The sequence below is a fragment of the Myxine glutinosa genome, chromosome 10, assembly GCF_964187855.1.
Source record: "Myxine glutinosa chromosome 10, kmMyxGlut1.1, whole genome shotgun sequence".
NCBI classification, from domain to species: domain Eukaryota; kingdom Metazoa; phylum Chordata; class Myxini; order Myxiniformes; family Myxinidae; genus Myxine; species Myxine glutinosa.
In genome coordinates, this window is record NC_136270.1 from 50,806,466 (window position 1) to 50,824,354 (window position 17,889).

The following is a 17,889-nucleotide window of genomic DNA, read 5'->3' on the forward strand; positions in this document are numbered from 1 at the left end:
AATTTCGCGACTTCTTTTTCACTGAACGGTGGAACCAGCCTCACATGTCTGCCCACATCCCAGGTTTTCTGGTTAGGTGTCGACCCCGTCAGCAAGGGTGGTGCCTCTCCCCGTTCTCTCATTAACTCCAGCTCCTTGAATTTGATTTCTTGCTGAAGCTGCATGTCACGTTCCTTTAATTCCCTTTCCGCTTTTCTCTCCTCTGCTTCGAGGTCCCTTGCAGCTCTCCTTTCCTCTGCTTGTTCCTTTTCTCTTCTTTCCTGGAGTTCTCTTTCCACTCTCCTTTCCTCTGCTTGTTTCTCTTCTCTCCTCTCCTCTGCTTTCCTTTCTTCTTCTGCTCTTTCCTTTTCTGCTTTCCTTTCTTCTTCTGCTCTTTCCTTTTCTGCTTTCCTTTCTTCTTCTGCTAACCTTTCCTGGAGTTCTCGTTCCACTCTCCTTTCCTCTGCTTGTTTCTCTTCTCTCCTCTCTTCTGCTTTCCTTTCTTCTTCTTTTAACCTTTCCTGGAGTTCTCGTTCCACTCTCCTTTCCTCTGCTTGCTTCTCTTCTCTTCTCTCTTCTGCTTTCCTTTCTTCTTCTTTGATCCGTTCCTGGCTCCGTAATTGCAACTCCAGTTTCCGGAGCTCCACGTCTTCTGGTTCTTCGGGTAGCCACTCCCAGGCTAACTCGTCCCATGTTCCTAATCCCACCATAGATTGTATCACCGTGGCCTGCAACTCTGCCTTCCTCAAATTAGTTCGGACCTCCAAGTTAAAATGTTTGGCCAATTTCAAGAGATCCGACTTTAGCAACGCTCGGAACTGTGCCTCACTCGGGGTTACCCCAAAGTTCTGTGCCACAAACGCCATGGTGCCTATCGTTAACACCTGTTAACCTTCACCCCAAGACTTTCCCCAATTTCTCAAAAAAAAATATTACCAATTAATAATTAATTAATAAATTTTAATTACCAAAAATATTATTATTTTATTATTTTATACACTTTTAGATCCCGGACGTAGACCCAATTGCGAAACCGCAAATCGTAATTTGGACGAGCCCCCAATTCTGTTACGTGGTCCTCCCGGTAACTACCTGGTCTTGGTGACCCCCGGACCGTGGGAGGGACCCCGCCAGAAAGATATATGGTTTATACGCTTTCGTAACGCAATCAATATGAATTCCGGTCAAGAAGAAACCTCACACCAAGGATCCGGAATAATCAATAATATATTCACTGAGCAATCAACAACCATCAACAATGCACAATCAATATTACAACCATGTGAACTCATCTACACAAACTCTAAGATGGCCATCTTAACCTTATACATTCCTCACGTGAGCCCCACTCCTGACTCCCTCCGTGGTCAATGTCTCTCCTCCCCGCACACGGGCGGTTGAACGAGCCCCGGGCGGACGTGCTCTAAACGTGCCGTCTCGGACTGGGGCCGCGGCTGCAGCGCACCTCCTTGCCAAGCCACGGGGCAAACCCAGCGCGGCGTCCAACGTGCGCGAGGCCCCCAGTGCGACCCTTACGCGTCCTTGTAGATGGGCAAAAACCCAGCGCGGCTTCCGACGCGAGCGAGGCCCAACGTGCGGACCCGTACGCGTCTTTGTAGACGGGGCAAAACCCAGCGCGGCTTCCGACGCGAGCGAGGCCCAACGTGGGGACCCGTACGCGTCTTTGTAGACGGGGCAAACTGTCCCGGACGCTTGGTTTCGTGCACGACTCACAGTGACTGGACGTGTCCAAAGGTATTTACCGCCCAGGTAACTCCTCTCGCCAGACGTTTCGCCACGGCGCGTTTTCCGCGCAGCGTAAGGTCGATTCCACCTTCTCGTCGTCGCGGGGCGAGGAAGAAGAAGCCCCGTCCTTTTCTCTCCTCGTGTCTTTTTTTTTCCCTTTTCGTCACTTCCGCTTCCGGCCACTTCCGTTTCCTGCCACTCTTTCAGAAGGGCTCCTGACCCTCCAACCACAACAACTACACAACAACTTAATATACTACACACGGAAGCAAAGACCTGCATGGTAATTTACATACATTCACCTAAATATGTAACACTGGTGAGAGAGGTACCCACACCCAGCCAACTGGCATGATGACAGTTGAAATCACCACATATGAGGAAGAGAGAGTTGGGATGAGTAGATAGAAGTTGGTCCATATTATCAGACAGCGAGATGTAGATGGAGTCATCACTGTTTGGTGGACGGTACAACACACATATGAACAAGAGGTGGGAGCGAAGGGGAAGCCGTAGCCAGAGGTATTCCTGGGGGTGAGGTGGAGAGAGTGCAGTGCAGGGCGAGTGAGGAAGAGAGTTTTTGATAAAGATAGCAACCCCACCTCCAGCACGAGGCTCAGGTCTATCATACCGGAGGAGGGAGTAACCCGGGAGAGATACTAAGGAATCAGAGACATCATAAAGGAGGAAAGTTTCTGTTAAGCAGATCACGTCTGGTTTGACAGAAGCAACCTGTATGGAGAGATCAGTTAAGTTTGAACGAAGGCCCCGGATGTTTGAGGTCCATACCGTTAATGAAGAGGAAGAGGGAGCATCAGATACAGAACAGGGGGGAGGAGGGGTAGGGTAAGATGTGGAAGAGGTGGAAGAGGTAGGGAGAGCTGTTGAAGGTGTGTCAGAGATTTCAGAATAGCTCGGAGAAAGGGAAGGATGGGGCAGACAAAAGGTTTGATGGTGATTGGGTGAGGCACAATGAGGTGTTATTTGAGGAGGGGGAAGAGCGAGGCAGAAGGTTGGGGGAGATGGAGGTGAGAGTTGGAAGGGGGAAGAAGCGGGGAGGACGCTTTGAGGAGGGGGAGTGAGAGGGGGGAAATTGAGAAGCAATGAGGGTGGGGAGATTTGAAGGGGAGGGGTGAGGGGGGAGTTTGGGAGGGAAGGGACAAGGGGAGGGATTTGAAAGGGATGGGATATGGGGGAGATTTGGAGGGGAGGGGTGAGGGAGGAGTCTAGGAGGGGAGGGGTGAGGGGGTAGTTTAGGAGGGAGGGGGCAAGGGGGGAGATTTGAAAGGGATGGGTGATGGGGAAGATTTGGAGGGGAGGGGTGATGGGGAAGATTTGGAGGGGAGGGGTTATGGGGAAGATTTGGAGGGGAGGGGTGAGATTGGATTTTAGAAAGTGTACGATTTATGGGAAACGAACATTTATTGCAAAATGAGTTTCTTGTGACCTTCGAGTTAAAAATACGTTTAAGGACGCTGGATGTAGGATGGAGTGCAGGAGAGTTTAGGGAATGTAGAAAAAAGGCACTATAGGAGATGGATATTTTTTTTGGGATGAATTGATTTGGTGAGCAAGTCGAAAGCAGCCTTTTAAAGAAGATGAAGAAAAAGGTGTTATAAAAGATGACGGAATACATAACTTGAGGGGAAAGTGTAAACATTGAAGGTTAATAACAGTGAAAACTATCTGGGGAAATGGGGGAGAAACACGTGGTCGAAGAACGAACGAACGAATAAGAATGAATAAACGAATGAGAACAGAGAAGGAATGTTTTTTTTTTTTTGTTTTTTTTGTTTTTTTGAGTTGAGATTTACACAAGGAAGTAGGCTATGGGTGAAAAGACTGGGAATACAGAGAACGAAAGTTATTGGATCACAAACGACGGACCGCTGAGAGAAAAACAAAGCCTCAAGGTTGTACAGTGTACACTGTACAAGGCCTCAAGACACGACACGAATTAACACGATTTTCAATACAGGTATGAAAGATTTGCACCGAAAAATCTTCGTCGGGACACAATATACATACAACACCATAAATAAATACAGTTTTAACGAAAATACAAATGGGAACAATCACTTAACTTCGATTTCAAATCGTTCGCGACGCGGCAAAGGCCTTGCTCGCGACACGGCAAACAGACGATCAATTTATGAAAGATAAACACCGAGAAACAACCAAAGTTGCACACAATAACTTCACACACCGAAAGATAAATACAGTTTCGACAAAATACAATTGTGAACAGACTTAACTTCGAAAAACGTGGAGACCGTGTGGAGCTTCGAAAATCCCTCCCACCGTCTCCGAGATCTCGCGAGACCTCCCAATTTAAGACCAACATCGGCCCGCATGGGCCTGGTTATCTTCAACAAAACGCGTCACCAAACACCGGACCCAATGAGAGTCGAGCATTTGCAAAAATATTTCTAAAATGAAATCACTCAATCGTGGCCGCCATCGACCGGATGCGGAAGTTTGCATAAAACAATTGCGAAAAAGTTCAATAGGAGTTTGTTTCATCCGTCGTTCTTTGATTCACAATCTAATGAAACCTCTAATTAGTAATTAAAATACGTTAAGACCAACCTCGTTATCTTCAACGAAAATCGTCATCAAACACCAGAACCAATGAGATTCGAGCATTTGGGAAAAAAATTTTTTTAAAGCTTATTACGCGTTTCGGAGGGTGAAAACGGCGTCAAATATTCTAACATTGACGAAGAATTATTTTTTAGAAATCTCGCGGCCGTATGGGATCGTTTTTCACGGCCAGAAATACGGTATAAGCGGTTTACATATTTAGTTTAGAAATACGGATAGTTTTTCATGGCCGGAAATATCCGAAGTTGAGACGGAATTCACCGAATTAATCACTGCAAGCTAACTTCTTCTGGTGGAGGAAGCCGCAGTGCCCGGAGAGTCAGAGAACCAGCCCTGGCACCTGACAACGACTGAAGTTAGAAGACGACACACATACTGTGAAAACGTATGTTAAGCCCAGTTAAAATTTCTTAAAATAGGCCCTAAGCTAGCACATCGTATAGTTACTTCCTTAAGCTTCTTGTGACATTTATTGTATGCAGGTATTGCCATTGGGGAGGACTGTCTGCTCTTCTCTTTTACCAAGTCTTACCAGGTACGGTACCTACTACACCTACCTACTACCAACTACCTAACCTACTGATGCCATAGTGATGGGTAAAATAGTGGCAAGAGGCTTTGGCTTCGCCGGCTCATTGCGGCTTTGCAGTCGGTACTAGTAGCCGGCGAAGCTGGTGTTGTGAATGAACGCGTACGTATTATGTTGAAAAGCCAGATTTTGCTGGATCCCTTGAGAATTCCAAGCTTTGACGCACCAAATCACTCAATGGAGGCCGCCATCTTGTGGATGCGGAAGTATGCATAAAATTTGCGAAAAAGTTCAATAGGAGTTTGTTGCACCCGTCTTTTTTTTAATTCACAATCTTACGCACCTCTAATTTGTAATTAAAATACTTTAAGACGAACCTCGTTCCCCGGGCCCGCATGGGCACTGGTTATCTTCAACGAAAATCGTCACCAAACACCGGAACCAATGAGATTCGAGCATTTGAAAAAATATTTCAAAAACTAAATCGCTCCATGGAGGCCGCCATCTTCCGGATGCAGAAGTATTTATAAAAAATTGAGAAAAAGTTCAATAGGAGTTTGTTTCCCCCATCTTTTTTTGATTCACAATCTAATGCACCTCTAATTTGTAATTAAAATATTTTAAGACCAACCTCGTTCCCCGGGCCTGCACGGGCCCTGGTTATCTTCAACTGAAATCGTCACCAAACACCGGAACCAATGAGATTCGAGCATTTGAAAAAATATTTCAAAAAAGCTTATTACCGTTTTGGAGGCTGAAAACGGCGTCAAATATTCTAAAATCGACGAAGAATTATTTTTTAGAAATCTCGCGGCTGCAGGGGATAGTTTATCACGGCCGGAAATATCCGAAGTTGAGACGGAATTCACCGAATTAATCAAGAAGGAAGTTTTATAAATTTTAATCTCATCCAGAATGCAAATGGTGTCATTTTGAACTAGGTACGGTACCTACGACACCTACCTACTACCAACTACCTAACCTACTGTGCCATAGTGATGGGTAAAATAGTGGCAAGAGGCTTTGGCTTCGCCGGCTCATTGCGGCTTTGCAGTCGGGTACTAGTATTATATGGGGTGGTGTAATGGATTCACCTTTTCTTTTATCGAAACTGAACGAATTTTTTTAAAATAAAAAACAAAGGAATACGTGTCACTACTTTTTAGGAGCATTCAAGCAAGGTCATGCAAATCGACGTTTATATAATAAATGTATTTAAAAACAAAAACTTGCCTGGGCCTCCCAGACCCGTAGGTGCACATTCGGGTTAAGCTTAGCAGCGTTACTTTGTTTTTCGGATGGACAGCACTATTAATACAATGGAAGTATAACTCACAAAAATGTGGGTTCTGTCTACTGTAACGCCATGGTGTGCAAAGCACCCTGAATAAAAACAAAAAGGGAGTTCTGTCTACTGTAACGCCATGGCTTGTAAAAGCAGCGTTCACCAATCGCTAGATATAGTAAATTTTGTCAGATTTCACGCCAGATTTGGAGAGGCTACAGCATCCAATCCTCATATACGAATCCAGATTTTGATGATATGCTTCAATTATGTAATGATTACCGATCGTGTTTCCAAGGCATGGCACGTTTGAGTGGGCCGAAACAAAATGGCGGCTTAAGAACCCAGCGAGGTGCAGTCACGGAGGTATATAATATGGAGAGCCAATTGGCCACCTCGCAGCATTAGCCGCCGTGAAGCCACCGGAAATAGTCTGGCGGCCATATTGGGAAGCCGATTGTTTTGTAAACAAAGCCTGTCAAAGCAAACGCGTGGCGCACTGATGATGCAGCTGGAGCGAATTTTAGGACCGCCGACTATTTAATTAATATAGAATACTAATATTTGAACTGATATTCGGGCTCAGAATCCCGTTCTTTAAGGAAATGGTGTTCATTAAGTTTGAAGTTGATTCTAGACGCATTTTTCCTGGGGAATCCAATGGTTTAGAGCTTGTTTGAAAAAAAAGTGCCCAAAATTACCGCTCGGTGTTCTTTATCGTCCTTCTCATGACCCAATCACCCACTAGTAGGAATAAGAATCCTGACATGTTACACCCCTGTTTAACTCCTGTCTTCACCTTGAACCATTCTGTTGTTTCACCTTGGTCGACGACCGCACATTGAAAGTCTTGGTAAAGGGCTTTTACAAGGTTCACTAATTTTCCAGGTATGCTGTATTTCTTCATTATGACCCAGACTTTCTCTGGGCAAGGAGTCGAAAGCTTTCTAGAAATCTATAAAATTGAGGTACATCGTCGTTTGCCATTCTTTGGCTTGTTCTATAATGTTCCTCAATATAAAGATCTGATTTGTTGTCATGTTATATGATGTTACTTAATTCAGTCATTATATTGTAACTAAGATGTGTATGTTTCTATTACCGAGATGCTAGAAACCAGTCACATAAATGACATGAAACGCTGTCATGTAGTTAACCCACACAATTCTTGGGTTTCGGAAGTTTTTGCTATTCATAACATACAAGACTTACATGTTGCAATGGAACGTTCAGCAGGACATGGTAATTGTTACATGAATAATGGAGCGGAGATATAGACATCTCATGCAACACATCTTTTACAGTTTAAATATTTACATGAAGTGTTGGTGAACTCGCCATATCAGACAAAGGGCAACCCACTTGCAGACTTGATGTCATGTCGCATCAAGAGGCGCTTATATGCGGCAACAAACTGCCGGGCCGTTGGGTTATTCCCACTTCCACATGCAATGCGGACCGCTCCAAAGAAAAGTTCAATGTGGTCTTGGCTCATTTTGTACGTAAGCAGGTATCGCAGGGGAGATGAGGCAGGTTTGACATATGTGAAATACAAAATTGTGACACTCTCTATGCAGATCATGAAACCAATGAAGGGGGTTTTCAAACGCGTATTGGTCATAACTTGACCATTCATGTTTTTGATGTTGGACAAGTAACTGTAGGCAGTATCCAGGAATGGCAGGAAAAGTCCTTCTCGTGATGTCATGAGTGGTGCCTTGTAGTTTCGTGCCAATGGATTGCGAGAATTTAGAATGTCAAACAGTTTGTCCAATGTTTCAATGTATTGGCAGGTAGCCCCACTGCCCTGAAATTCTGATAGTTGCAAAGTGTCCCTGCAAAACCGAATTGCATCTGCCACACTAGTGCTCAATGTCTGAGCGCTGTGTCCACCTTCATGACATTGCTCTTCCACTCGATGTGTTTCCGGGAGAGCTTATTTCCCAGACGCAAGCCTTCCCTCTTCTGCAGATCAAAGAGTGCCTGGATGTATTTCCACGCGATGACTTTTTTGTTGCCATCCTCCATCATTTTCATGGATCCAAGACAGTTTCTTGCAAGTTTAAGCATGTGACATGCATCGAGTACTTCGAGTACTTCGGCTTCAGTCGGACGGTTTGACCAGTCCTGTCGAAGTCACTCTCATTGAAGTGATCACTGCACAGAACTGTGGTGCCTGGGGTGGGGTAGAAGGACTCCCTTCTCAGGGCAGATGTCCATCGGGAGCACAAGTCCTTATCCTTTGGAAACCTTGAAACAAAATACGTTGTGGTCACAAAATGTGGTTGCGGGTCAAAACCTCAGAGGGCAGTCAAAACATCCGAGTCAAAACGACTCCATATCAAAATAATATTTTGAGTTTCATATGTATAGTTAAATACAACTTCATCTGCTAATGTTTGCCATGTGTCGGACTTTCGTACCTTCCACAAGTAACCCCATTTGCTCTTTCTGCTCACGAGTGACACAGGAGGGCATGGAAACCCTGACAGTAGTAGACTGGACAATTAAGTTAAGCTCATCACAAATTAAATCACTTGACAATGATCACGAGCTGACGAGTCAATCTCGATACTTCAATCTGAATCAATGAATGAGTCAATCAGACATCAGTCTGACATACTCACATAGCCCTAGTGAATACACAATACAGTTATATTTGAGATCTGTGTCGTATTGCACACCCTGCGCGTGGTCTAACATCATCAAATTCAAACACAGTGTTCAAACTTCATTGAAACTTAATTACCTAGCCCCACCACCGTGACCACGCCAAAAACTGAAAAAGCAGAACACCCGCGATCGCGGTTTGTCACTTACTTGTGAAATGTGCATGTGGAGGCCTTCCCTGAGGTATTTGTGCAGTCAAATGCAACACACTGTGGCATTTTGAAACAGCGCGTTCACAAATAAGACTCCTTACAGTCGGTAAGCATCCAAAATGAATCAGAAATTGTGAGATCAGCTGATTGTGAGATCAAACACGGACGCAGACACAATCGGCTTCCCAATATGGCCGCCAAGCAACTTCCGCTAGCTTCAGCCGACAGCCATCATTGGCTCTCCAGGTTTATTATATACCTCCGTGGGTGCAGTGGGCTGACAAAGATGGCGGACCACCATATTGGTACACCACCACAACTGATTTTTTACCCTCATGAGCACCTCGTTAATCATCTTCAAAACGGATGTTATCTATATTATAATAGCCGAAGATGATTCTGTCTGTCTGTCTGTCTATCTGTTGGGTGTCTGTCCGGGGTGTGGCTTACTCGGTTTGCAGAGTAGCTCCACCCATAGCTCCACCCATTCTGGGAGTGGCTATAAACAAATATCCACCATTTTATTAACTCGCATAGCTTTGAGTCCTGTTTTGTAGGCCCGTGGTGTCTTGCTCTCCCCCAGTTTTATTTCAAATCAAATTCGATAAATCATTTCATTTTTCACAGTCGCTAACATAGTTTTAGACTCGGTTGAAAAAAAACGGGAAGAAAATCCGATGAAAGTTGCCGTTTATAGAACGAAATGAATTCTCAAAGGCCTGTAACTTCAAGGCCATAGAGTCTCTCTCACGCCTTTATCTCCAATCTAACTCACCATATGATTTCATTTTTATCGATGGTTTTACTTTTAGACTCGGTGTCAGCAATAATTGAGAACAATCCACACACGCGGGAAAATGCAGAGATATATTTTTTAAAATCGCGTCATGGTGTATCATACACCGCCCAACATGACACCGCCGGCAATGTGTCGATATCACGGAGGTATATAATAAACTGGAGAGCCAATGACGGCTGTCGGCTGAAGCTAGCGGAAGTTGCTTGGCGGCCATATTGGGAAGCCGATTGTGTCTGAACGCTCGAGAGATGAATACGATCCAGTCATCAAAGCTTTCGCACTCACTCTTCAATTTTATTCTGCTAAAGGATACGACTATGTTCGAGAGACATTCGACTTGGCACTGCCAAGTCCATCCACAATCCGGAAATGGTACAGCGCAATTGATGGTTCACCTGGTTTTAGTGCAGTTGTATTCCAAGCACTAGAGAGCCGGTTTAAAGCAGAGAAGGAGACTGGCAAGAGAACACTGTGTAGCCTGATGTTAGACGAGATGGCCATCATGAAGGCAATTGACTTTTTAGGGGACAAGGTATTGGGGTACGTCGACATCGGAAACGGAGTCCAAGATGACAGTGCTCCCCAGGCCAGCAACGCACTGGTTTTCATGCTGGTTGCACTGAATACCACCGTTTAGAGGCCATTTTTCCCCGCAAAGCAGGGGTTGGCCTTTTCGGGGACCGTGGTAGTTGTTGTTTTTTTTTTGGTCCCCTTTTTGAAGCAATGTTTTACGGCCGGATGCCCTTCCTGACGCCAACCCTTTTTGCCGCCTTCAACGACAAACAGGGAATTACCAGTGAACTGGATGACACTGGTTGCACTGAATGACAGTTGGAAAGTGCCTGTAGCATACTTTATGATAAATGGATTGTCGGGGAAGGAACAGGCGAATTTGGTGACACAATGTCTACTAAAATTGCATGATATCGGTGCAGAGGTGGTTTCCTTAACTTGCGATGGACCGTCCGCTCATTTGACAATTTTACGTGAGCTAGGTGCCGACATCACGCCGCAGAATGTGAAACCAACATTTCCCCACCCAGCAAATCCCGAAAAGAAAATTTGTGTTGTACTCGATGCATGTCACATGCTTAAACTTGCAAGAAACTGTCTTGGATCCATGAAAATGATGGAGGATGGCAACAAAAAAGTCATCGCGTGGAAATACATCCAGGCACTCTTTGATCTGCAGAAGAGGGAAGGCTTGCGTCTGGGAAATAAGCTCTCCCGGAAACACATCGAGTGGAAGAGCAATGTCATGAAGGTGGACACAGCTGCTCAGACATTGAGCACTAGTGTGGCAGATGCAATTCGGTTTTGCAGGGACACTTTGCAACTATCAGAATTTCAGGGCAGTGAGGCTACCTGCCAATACATTGAAACATTGGACAAACTGTTTGACATTCTAAATTCTCGCAATCCATTGGCACGAAACTACAAGGCACCACTCATGACATCACGAGAAGGACTTTTCCTGCCATTCCTGGATACTGCCTACAGTTACTTGTCCAACATCAAAAACATGAATGGTCAAGTTATGACCAATACGCGTTTGAAAACCCCCTTCATTGGTTTCATGATCTGCATAGAGAGTGTCAAAATTTTGTATTTCACATATGTCAAACCTGCCTCATCTCCCCTGCGATACCTGCTCACGTACAAAATGAGCCAAGACCACATTGAACTTTTCTTTGGAGCGGTCCGCATTGCATGTGGAAGTGGGAATAACCCAACGGCCCGGCAGTTTGTTGCCGCATATAAGCGCCTCTTGATGCGACATGACATCAAGTCTGCAAGTGGGAACTGTTCTGCACAGGACTCAACCAGAATCCTGAATGCGGCTTCCTTCAAGTGCGTTGCAAAGCAGGCTGTGCCTGACGAGAGTCACGACATGTTGGTGGCCAGACGATACGACCTGGAGTTGAGATCGCCGGCAAAAGAGGACCACGACTATGCGGATATTCCAAATTTTGAGCAACTTTCCATCTTTACAGAGTCATGTGTTGGCTATATTGCCGGCTATGTGGTGAGGATGGTGAGGAAGACTCTGAAGTGTAGCCAATGTCTTTCTGCATTGACCAGTAACAACGAAGAATGGCAAACCACACCAATGTACAGCCTGATTGTTACCAAGAACAGGGGTGGCCTCATAGTTCCCTCGCAAAGTGTTGTTCGTGTCTGTGAGGCGACTGAACGCTGTGTCAAGAGGCTCCTGGCTGTAAGCAATGGCAAAATGCCTCGTGAAAGTGGGATAAGAGTGGCAATTTCCACTTCTGTCCTTTCTGAGGTCGGTCGGTCTACATTTGCTTCCTTGGATCGGCACATGTTTGACTGTGAGGCAGACAGCAACCATGTGTTTGCTTTAATACATTCTGTATCACAATCATACAGCAAGATACGTTTCCATCATGTTGTGAGAACACTCGATGATGACATGAAGGAAGAGCGCATCAGGAAAAAATATTGCAAACTGGTCCTGTTTGCTCACCAGTGAGGCAACACCAGAGCAAGCTGAAATATAAGAGCGACCTCATCTCTACATGGTGTGGGTGTGTTTTGTGGGTTAACTGTGAATTGTGTGGGTTAACTACATGACAGCGTTTCATGTCATTTATGTGACTGACTCACTGTTGATGTGTTGCTGACCCATGTCAGTGTAGAATAAACTCTGGTTATCATTATATCTGCGTGGTTTCTAACATCTCGGTAATAGAAACATACACATCTTAGTTACAATATAATGACTGAATTAAGTAACATCATATAACATGACAACAAATCAGATCTTTATATTGAGGAATATTATAGAACAAGCCAAAGAATGGCAAACGACGATGTACCTCAATTTTATAGATTTCTAGAAAGCTTTCGACTCCTTGCCCAGAGAAAGTCTGGGTCATAATGAAGAAATACAGCATACCTGGAAAATTAGTGAACCTTGTAAAAGCCCTTTACCAAGACTTTCAATGTGCGGTCGTCGACCAAGGTGAAACAACAGAATGGTTCAAGGTGAAGACAGGAGTTAAACAGGGGTGTAACATGTCAGGATTCTTATTCCTACTAGTGGGTGATTGGGTCATGAGAAGAACGATAAAGAACACCGAGCGGTAATTTTGGGCACTTTTTTTTCAAACAAGCTCTAAACCATTGGATTCCCCAGGAAAAATGCGTCTAGAACCAACTTCAAACTTAATGAACACCATTTCCTTAAAGAACGGGATTCTGAGCCCGAATATCAGTTCAAATATTAGTATTCTATATTAATTAAATAGTCGGCGGTCCTAAAATTCGCTCCAGCTGCATCATCAGTGCGCCACGCCTTTGCTTTGACAGGCTTACGATCGGCTTCCCAATATGGCCGCCAGACTATTTCCGGTGGCTTCACGGCGGCTAATGCTGCGAGGTGGCCAATTGGCTCTCCATATTATATATACCTCCGTGGTCGATATATATTAAAAATTCGCTTTTGCTTTTCCGTTATGATATATTACTATTTCGTTTGATGATAGTCGTCACAAAAACGTCAACAATGATGCCGACATATATTTCTTCGTTTTTATTTCATTCAACATATTAGCCGGAAGTAAAATATGTTTCAGGAAATTACCGAGAGATATTTCTTCGTTGTTTTTTATTAGTTATGTGCGCATACACTTTAAATAGGTTTATTTGAAATCTTTAATTTTCCACAAACATTCCACACACGCGGGAAAATGCAGAGATATATTTTTAAAAATCGCGTCATGGTGTATCATACACCGCCCAACATGACACCGACGGCAACGTGTCGATATATATTAAAAATTCGCTTTTGCTTTTCCGTTAAGATATATTACTTTTTCGTTTGATGACAGTCGTCACAAAAACGTCAACAATGATGCCGACATATATTTCTTCGTTTTTATTTAATTCAACATTATTAGCCGGAAGTAAAATATGTTTCAGGAAATTACCGAGAGATATTTCTTCGTTTTTTAAAATTAGTTATGTGCGAATACACTTTAAATAGGTTTATTTGAAATCTTTAATTTTCCACAATATAATTTACTTGCCATTTATCATTTGATGATTACGAGACAAATTCCTCTTGAGGATCGTGACAATTCATGCGCTGCGTGGAAACTTCTATTTCCAAAATGAATGAGACGATCGATGAAGAACGCAGACTTGAACAGGATGCAGCAAGAAAACGAATGAGACGGGCGAACGAGTCCATCGACGAACGTCAATGCAAATTGCAAACTTGCGGGGTCACCCGTGGGAATCCCACGGGCATGGATGTGTGTGACATTTCGACATATTGAGTTAGATGCTGCACATTCATTTTTACAAAATGGTTACTGGCAAGTCATCAGATCCAGAAATGGTGTAAAAACCACCGTTTAGAGGCCATTTTTCCCCGCAAAGCGGGGGTTGGCCTTTTCGGGGACCGTGGTAGTTGTTGTTTTTTTGTCCCCTGTTTGAAGCAATGTTTTACGGCCGGATGCCCTTCCTGACGCCAACCCTTTTTGCCGCCTTCAACGACAAACAGGGAATTACCAGTGAACTGGTACTCAATTAGCCGACCTCGGAAGGATGACAGGCTGAGTCAACCCCCCTGGCATTAATTCGGCGATCGACCGAGATTCGAACCCAGGATCCTAAGCCGGCACCCTAGCCGCTAGCCCAACACCAGAAATGGTGTCATGAACACAATTTATTGAACACATGAACACATGAACATGAACACAAACGCACAAGCACAAAAGCAAGACGGGCCGATTTCCGATTCCGACGGGCCGACGGGCGAGACGGGCCGATTTCCGATTCCGACGGGCCGATTTGGAGCAAGAAAAAGAACGAGACGGGAGAAAAAGGAGAGAAACGAGACGGGGAAAGCCGATTGGAGAGGCGAGTGAGGCGCGATTGGAGAGGAGTGTGAGGCGCGATTGGAGAGGAGTGTGAGGCACGATTGGAGAGGAGTGTGAGGCGTGATTGGAGAGGAGTGTGAGGCACGATTGGAGAGGAGTGATTGGAGGGGAGTGTGAGGCACGATTGGAGAGGAGTGTGAGGCGCGATTGGAGAGGAGTGTGAGGCGCGATTGGAGAGGAGTGTGAGGCGCGATTGGAGAGGCGTGTGAAGGATTGGAGAGGAGAGGAGTGTGAGGGATTGGAGAGGTGAGGGATTGGAAAGGAGAGGGATGTGAGGGTTTGGAGAGGAGAGGAGTGCTAGGTGGAGAGAGGAGAGTGTCAGGTGGAGACAGGAGAGTGTCAGGTGGAGACAGGAGAGTGTCAGGTGGAGAGGAGTGAGGGGTCACATATTATGTGAAATAAATAAATTGTGTTCATCACACCATTTCTGGATCTGATGACTTGCCAGTAACCATTTTGTAAAAATGAATGTGCAGCATATAACTCAATATGTCGAAATGTCACACACATCCATGCCCGTGGGATTCCCACGGGTGACCCCGCTAGTAACTTATAACACACCCAAACACCCAGTTTTAATCATTGCAATCTGCTGGGGGTCCAGGTGTATGCATGCAAAGTTTGGGGCTGCTAGATTTCGTGGTTTTGGAGTTATGGAGGAGACAGAATGCCGGACGGACACTGCCTTTTATTATATATATATATATATATATATATATATATATATATATATATATATATATATATATATATATATATATATATATATAGGCTGTATATATATATATATATATATATATATATATATATATATATATATATATATATATATATATATATATATATATATAGTCACGTGAAAAAGTAAGTACACCCCATGTAAAGTTTTGACTTTTTCAACATATTTCAACATACAGCTATTTGATCTTCATTTCAACAATATAGATAGATAAAGGTGATATAATATAACAAATATCATGAAACATTTACATTTTCTAGTCCATTGTATAATTTAAATAAACATAAATGCAAATTTTGCATGTGGAAAAAGTAAGTACACCCCTACATTTATCACTACTTCAAATACCTAAAATTAGAATCAGGTGCACCAGCTCAGGTGCAAATGATTAGAACATCGTTAGAGAGGATCTTGGAGGAACCTGTCTTATTTAAACCTCAGACATTTCGTTTGGTTTGCTCTTTGTTGTTGAAGTGTGCGGCGTCACCATGCCGAGATCAAAAGAGCTCTCTGAGGCCTTCAGAAAGAAGGTTATAGATGCCTACGAGTCTGGGAAGGGATTTAAAAAGATCTCCAAACAATTTGAAATCAATCATTCGACTATCTGGAAGATCATCTACAAGTGGAGAAGATTCCAAACAACTGCCAACTTGTTCAGGCCAGGCCGCCCCAGCAAGTTCAGCCCGAGAGCAGACTGCAAGATGCTGAAAGAAGTCTCTAAGAACCCCAGAATGTCATTACGGGATCTACAGGTAGCTCTTGCCACTGTTGATGTCAAAGTGCATGAGTCTACCATTAGAAAGAGGCTGCACAAATTTGATCTACATGGGAGGTGTGGCAGGAGGAAACCTTTGCTGTCCAGAAAGAACATCAGGGCAAGACTAAAGTTTGCCAATGATCACCGAAGGAAAGACCAGCACTTCTGGAACAATGTGCTCTGGAGAGATGAGTCAAAGGTAGAGCTGTTTGGCCACAGTACCAAAAGACATGTTTGGCGAAAACCAAAGACAGCATTTGACCACAAGAACCTGATACCAACTGTAAAGCATGGTGGTGGAAATATTATGGTTTGGGACAGCTTTGCTGCATCAGGGCCTGGGCAGCTCACCATCATAGAATCCACTATGAATTCTTCATTGTACCAGAGGGTGCTTGAGGATAATGTGAGGCCATCTGTCAGAAAGTTGAAGCTCAACCGAAGGTAGACATTGCAACATGACAATGACCCTAAACATACCAGTAAATCCACCAAGGAATGGCTGAAAAGAAAGAAATGGAGGGTTCTGGAATGGCCAAGTCAAAGCCCGGATCTAAATCCCATCGAGATGTTGTGGGGGATTTGAAACGAGCTGTGCATGCAAGAAACCCCCCAAACATCGCACAGCTGAAAGAATTCTGCATGGAGGAGTGGGCAAAAATTTCTCCCAGTCGATGTCAGAGAAAGGTAGACAGTTATAAGAAACGCCTACTTGAGGTTGTTTCTGCCAAAGGGGCAATCCCACCTATTAGAGCCAAGGGTGTACTTACTTTTCCACATGCGAAATTTGCATTTATGTTTATTTAAATTATACAATGGACTACAAAATGTAAATGTTTCATGATATTTGTTATATTATATCACCTTTATCTATCAATATTGCTGAAACGAAGATCAAATAGCTGTATGTTGAAATATGTTGAAAAAGTCAAAACTTTACATGAGGTGTATTTACTTTTTCACGTGACTGTATACTGGGACTGTATACGTGACTGTATACGTGACTGTATACACACATACACTGGGAAATTGAGAAAAAATGTTTGGAATGGGAGAGAAGAAAAAAGGAGGCAACGGGTATGAGAAATATGGAAGGAAACATTAAGTCGGGGAGAGTCAAAAATATAAGGAGAGGATGGAAAGGAGATACTTGTGGCATGTGGAAGGGGATGGCCATGGAGGGGTGGGGGGGGGGGGGCTGACAGGGGCGAGCTGGGAGAAGCTAAAGATTCGATCGGTTCTGTGTACCTAATCATACAGAACGTGCCCTAATGTCGGCCATAACACATCACCCAATGATCATTATCATCATTGGTTGACACCTGTCTGACCCATTACCATGGTTCTCCATGTATTTGTCTGTCATGCACATAGCCAGTTTGTTTATTGAGATGTCTCTATCCAGTTGATTCTTGTAGTTTATCTTTAGCCATCCTCAAATCGTCATTTTTAGCCCCAAACTTGGGCGTCAACTCGATGTGTCCATCAGTTCATCTGCTCAAAAATAACGAGACCCATTTGTTTCATATTCCACACATGAATGAAATAACATCTGGGCAGGAGGCACATCAAATGATCTTGGGTTTGGAGACAATTTTTCATTTGGCCAATTTCATGTTTTTTACAGGAGAGAATAGTACAGCATTGTATTTGCTTTTGGGAATCATCACCTCCGCCACCGAAGGTGGATAGAGGTTATGTTTTCACCCTGTCTGTCTC

General features: G+C 44.0%; 1 protein-coding gene and 1 long non-coding RNA gene across 2 annotated transcripts in view; both read right to left on the bottom strand.

Moving 5' to 3' along the window:
• LOC137434527 (src kinase-associated phosphoprotein 2) overlaps nt 1-17,889 on the bottom strand; it is a 237,025-nt gene that overhangs the window by 212,044 nt on the left and 7,092 nt on the right. The window lies entirely within an intron of this gene.
• LOC144894144 (uncharacterized) lies at nt 7,291-9,133 on the bottom strand. The gene is made up of 2 exons (XR_013624850.1): nt 8,964-9,133; nt 7,291-8,393 (listed from the first exon to the last, which is right to left on the bottom strand). It is a non-coding gene; the product is annotated as an uncharacterized LOC144894144 (long non-coding RNA).